The following is a 5,916-nucleotide window of genomic DNA, read 5'->3' as shown; positions in this document are numbered from 1 at the left end:
GTTTTTAGATTCAAAATACCTTATGCATTCTACTTTTAAGGGATTTTCCACATTTACAAAGCTGGTCTCCAAATGCTTTTCTACATGTAAAACAAACATCGCAAGTACGCATACTTCCCAAGCCCAGCGCCAGCTCTCCTGCGTTTCTCCAGTCTACTGTGTTTTGGCTGCAGCAGTAATGGCACAATTACAGTACACATTACCACTGCAATTAATCACTTAACTCTGCAACTTGTACCATCTACATCAGAAGACGCCCCGTTGAGCTCAGTGTTTGGCTGCAGCAGTAATGTTCATTGTAATCATTGTTGCAGCCAAGACAGATACCATACAATAGTAGTGGCAGAGAGCCACCGCTGGACCCAGACAAGGGGAATATGGGCCGTTTGTTATATAGCATGTAGAAAAGCTTTTGGGTACCAGTTTTGTTAATGTTGAAAATCCCTTTAACTAAATTTGGCCCACTTTAGAATCCAATGATCTAAATTAAATTGGACAAGAACAGTCATTCATATATTGCACCTAAGAGGTTTTTTTTTATGCATTCTTTTGTGTATGAGCATTCAATTGGTCTAACGGCAACCTAACATTTTACCTGGGTGACTGCATTTCCTTAGATGCATATCTACATGTAGTGAAGTGATTAATGGAAGCATTACTTATAGGTCTATACATTGGAATCAGGACCCTTGAAAAGGATATAACAAGAGAGTATAAAAACCACAACAGGAGAAAAATGTGCAAAATCAGAAAAAAAAGTAATGTGTTAGGTTTACTGAAAAGGAGATTTGGAAACAGTGTAACAAGGGAAGGCCATTAAAAGAGGTTGACAAAAACAAAATGCAACCAAATATTAGGACAATATAAAAATCTGACTGAAAATACAGCGGAAAAAACAGGCACTGTAAATTAAGGAAATCTATTTTCATTGTCACCATTACAAAAGGATTTTGTGCTTGAGGTTAGTCTGTATAATCCAGTGCCAGGGAACATCAGAGCTACACAATAATGGAAAAAGAAACCTTGATGTTTTCTTGCAAGAAGCAACAATCATTATAATAGATAAATTGAAATGAAGCAATGGATAGAAGAATCATTTTTATGCCACATTCTATAAAACTATACAAGTTTAAATTAGCAAGTGACTGATTGTTTGCTTTGGCCTGGAACATTCTGATATTATCAAGACAAACACTTTTGTACTGCAGCAATTGTAATGGTTTTCTACATGTAATTTGTAAGAATTCATTGCTGGACTGAAAATATGATGTCTACATGTAGTCAGAAGAAACCTTGATAGAGAGCCCATTTACTTATGTATATTTTCAGCAACTATTTTTTACCCTTCTCCCATGACAGCACCACCAGAGAGGATATCTGCCCACCAAGGACAGGAAACCTACTAAATAAAAAAGGAGGTACCTCTCCTCCGCATCAGTTTAGTTTCCTGTCCTTGATGGGAGCATCTCACGGTGGTACTGTGATAATTGCCTGGGGGTCCGGATCCTGGATCCCTGGGTCGATGTCTCTCCAATGGCTGGAGCCTGTGGAGAGTAGCCGTTCAGATAGGGTCCTCTCAGGCACATCCCCATCCTGCGTGCATTGGGGGGGACCCGCCGAGCCTGGGGGTTGCAGACTTGGAGCGTTTCTCAGGCGGGGTGTCCTCCAGTGGAGTGCACCGGGACCGCGCACGCACGGGGTGCCGCTCCATGCCCCGTGGCTGAGCACGCCGGCAAGTGGGACTTCTGTGCTGTACACGTCCAGGGTCGCATTTGGCGCGTCCTGCTGACATAGCGTGCCGGAGAGCTGGCCGGGACTGAGCACCCGCAGGGCACGTGTCAGGAAGTCTGACATGCCCCGGAAGCTGAGCACGCCAGAGACTGGGCCTTTGGGTCTGCGCAGAAATCTGCCATGTCTACCCGTGAGGGGGAGGAGCCGGAGGTAAGAGGTGGTATCCCTCAGCTATTTAAGTGTGCGGAGGCGACAGGTTGGCGGTGTCTGCATTCCTCTCCACTATGGATTTAGAGCTGCAGTCACCTGTGCGCCAACAGTCGCAGCAGCAGCAAAAGCAGGCCAAACAGCCGGGCCAGCAACAGCAGCACTGTCGCCAGGCCCATAGTAGTGGCAGTAGGACGACTGCCAGCAGGACCAGCCAAAAGGCAGGTCGAGAATCCACCACCTCCAGAAGGGAGCGATCAAGTGATCAGATCCAGCGACCGTCCCCAGTACCCTAAACTGAACGGCAGAGTGGCGAGTGATCTCCGAGAAAGTTCACCATGGTAATGGATCCCCCTTTTTTCTATAGGTCTTTTCTGTTAGAAGCCCCAGAAATATAGCGCCAAGAGGAATAAGGAATGTGCACTATGCGCATTTAACCTTTCCATCACCTACACTAAGAAGCTTTGCCCGGGGTGTATCCAGAAAACCATAGCAGAGGAAACACCTAGTTTTGCTAGGAATTTGAAATCCCTTATTCAAACGGAAGTCAGGGACTCCCTGAAAACATTGGCTACACATAAGAAAAGTAGGAAGCCAAGATGCCGTACATCAGACTTGGAAAAGTCAGTAGAGTCCCATGATGAGGGGGATTTCATCTCTCCTGCCTCATCATCTTCTTCAGATAGTGACGGGGGGAGACGGACAGACAGTTTCCCGGTGGAAAACACAGATAAATTGATCAGAGCCATCAGAACAACCATGGGCATAGCAGATACCAAGTCCCCCAGAACAGTTCAGGACATCATGTTTGGTGGTCTGGATCAGAAAAAGAGGCGCACTTTTCCCGTCAATGAGAGGATCAAAGCTCTTATTGGCAGGGAGTGGAAGAAGCCAGATAAGAAAGGTCAACTAACCTCATCTTCAAAACGTAGATACCCATTTGAAGGGGAGTATTCAGCCAAGTGGGATAAAACCCCAAAGATTGATGTACCCATATCAAAGTCCTCTAAAATATCCACTCTACCGTTTGAGGATTTAGGTACTCTCAAAGACCTTTGCTGAATCTTCTCATGGGTGAGCTGTAGTAAAATGTCATTTGGTTTTCATATCCATTTTAGGTTATTTGAATACTTAAATAATTGAGTGTACCTAGACTCACTAGTTAAAAAGGAGCCATCATAATACAGTAAATATAGACTATCCATCTCATTTGCAGAGGCTAAGTTCAAATAGAACCACTGAACTTAGTGGCAGACACTATATGAACCCAGGAAAAAGGATTATATGTACACTGCTCAAAAATATAAAAGGGAACACTTGAAATACAAGTGTAACTCCAGGTCAATCACACTTCTGTGAAATCAACCTGTCCAGTTATGAATCAACACTGAGAATCAATTTCTCCTGCTGTTGTGCAAATGGAACAGACAACAGGTAGAAATGATAGGAAATTAGCAAGACATTGCCTATAAAAAGGAGTGGTTCTGCAGGTGGTGACCAGACAATTTCTCAGTGCTCATCCTTTTTGGCTGTTTGTCACGTTAGCATTTTGTCATTGCTCTCACCCCTAGAGGTACAGTAGCATGAGGCAGTGTCTACAACCCACAAAAGTTGCTGAGGTCATGCAGCTCATCCAGGATGGCACATCAATGCAGCTGTGGCAAGAAGGTTAGCTGTGTGTCAGTGTCTAGAGTGTGGAGCAGATACCAGAAGACAGGCCAGTACACGTTGAGTGGGCCCTAGGAGGGCAGCAACCCAGCATCAGGACTGCTACATCCTCCTTTGTGCAAGGAGTAACAGTGACAGAGCCCTGTAAAATGACCTCCAGCAGCCCACTAACATCCATGTGTCTGCTCAAACTGTCAGGCCCTCATACCACACTCATGGAGTCTGACGTCCACAAGTGGGTGCAGGGCAATTTGGCATTTGCCAGAGAACACCAAGATTGGCAGATTCCACTTTGGCACCCTGTGCTCTTCACGGATGACAGCAAGTTCACACTGAGCACACGTAACAGTCTAGAGCCATGGAGAACGTTCTGCTGCCTGCAACATCCTCCAGCATGACCGGTTTGGCAGTGGATCAGTAATGGTGTGGGGAGGCATTCATTTGGAAGGCCGCACAGCCCTCTAGGTGCTAGCCAAAGGTACCCTGACTACCATTATGTACTGGGATTAAAATCCTCAGACCCACTGTGAGACCATATGCTGGTGCAGTGGGCCCCAGGTTCCTTCTGATGCATGACAGTGCTAGGCCTCATGTGGCTGAAGTGTGTCAGCAGTTTCTGCATGATGAAGGCATTGAGGCTTTGGACTGGCCTGCCCGTTCCCCCGACCTGAATCCAATTGAGAACATCATGTCTCGTTCCATCCACAAATGCCATGTTGCGCCACAGACTGTCCAGGAGTTGGCTGATGCTTTAATCCAGGCCTGGTAGAAGATCCCTCAGGAGCATGCCCAGGCATTGTAGGGAGGTCATACAGGCACGTGGAGGCCACATACACTACTGAGCATCATTTACTTGTCTTGAGAAGTTGCCACTGAAGTTGGATCAGCCTGTAATTTCATTTTCCACTTTGATTTTGAGTATCATGCCAATTCCAGACCTCCATGGGATATTAATTTTGATTTACATAGATCATTTTTGTTTTATTGTTATCAACATATTCCACTATGTAATGAAGATTTGCAACTGGAATATTTCATTCAGTGATCTCTAGGGTGTTTTTTTTTGTTTTTTTTTAGTGTTCCCTTTATTTTTTTGAGCAGTGTATATCGCACTTGCAGAGGCTAAGGCTGGGCTCACATGGAACCACTGAATGTAGTGGCAGACACTATGAACCCAGCCTAAAACTTAGGCCAGCTCATGCAAATTATGTTGTGATCACACTCACAGGGGTGTGATATGAAAAAAGGGCGGACTAGTCTGGGGCAACTAACTCCCCATTGACTAGTCAAAGCGGGGGGACATTAATAAATGCTTTCTTAAAGCATTTAACTGAATTATGTTATACAGGGCTGGTTTGGCAGGGAGTTTAATCACACATAGGTGAATGCTGTTGGGTTGGAGGGCATGGGGGACAGGGACCTGACAGGTTCCCTTTAAATCCCGCTGTCAAACACTGAAATTGGGATTTAACACATGCCAGCTGGAAGCAGCGCCCCTGTCACGTTACATACTAGTACTATAAACAATACATGTATTAGAGGAACAAAACCTTTAGTATTAAAATTGGCCATGTCTATGCACAGGACAAACTGAATTCATTTTAAGTTAAAGCAGTATTTGACCTTCTAGTGATTTCATGCTGGTGACTCCCTTGCAGTTAAAGGAATCTCTCAAGTTTTAAAAGTTATCCCCATCAGTGGTATAGGGCAGCGTTCCACAACTCCAGTCCTCAAGGCCCACCAACAGATCATGTTTTCAGGACTTCCTTAGTATTGCACAGGTGATGTAATCATCACTTGTGCAATACTAAGGAAATCCTGAAAACATGGCCTGTTGGTGGGCCTTGAGGACTGGAGTTCGGGAACAATGGTATAGGGAATAACTTTCCAATTGCTAGGGACTCTACCACTGTTGTCACCAATGATCCCAGAGAACTGGAACTTAAGAGTCTTGGTAGAAGGGAGCAGAGATCGATCATGCGTACTATAACTCCATTCACACTTAATGGGAGTGCCAAAGAACTGATTTTTTTGGTACTCCCATTAAAATGAATAGAGCGGCATCAGACGCCCAGCAATCGGAAAGTTATCCCCTATCCAAAAGATTCAAACACGAGAATCCCCCCTTAAGATGGTGGAGGGTAGTATACATACTAGTTACCAGTGTTTAAATCTGACACTTCACATAAAAGATGCCCATACATATTAGATAGTGGGTATCCTGACTGTCCCCATATAATGTTGTGGGGGGAGTCAGACAATAGCCACAGGTCATGGAGCAGCAAATATTGGGTAATGTGTACATCAGTC

Source organism: Phyllobates terribilis, unplaced genomic scaffold (assembly GCF_046119375.1).
Source record: "Phyllobates terribilis strain yellow unplaced genomic scaffold, ASM4611937v1 Scaffold_1__5_contigs__length_1240528914, whole genome shotgun sequence".
Lineage (NCBI taxonomy): Eukaryota > Metazoa > Chordata > Amphibia > Anura > Dendrobatidae > Phyllobates > Phyllobates terribilis.
The sequence above is the reverse complement of the archived record's forward strand: the minus strand, read 5'-3'. Positions refer to the sequence as shown.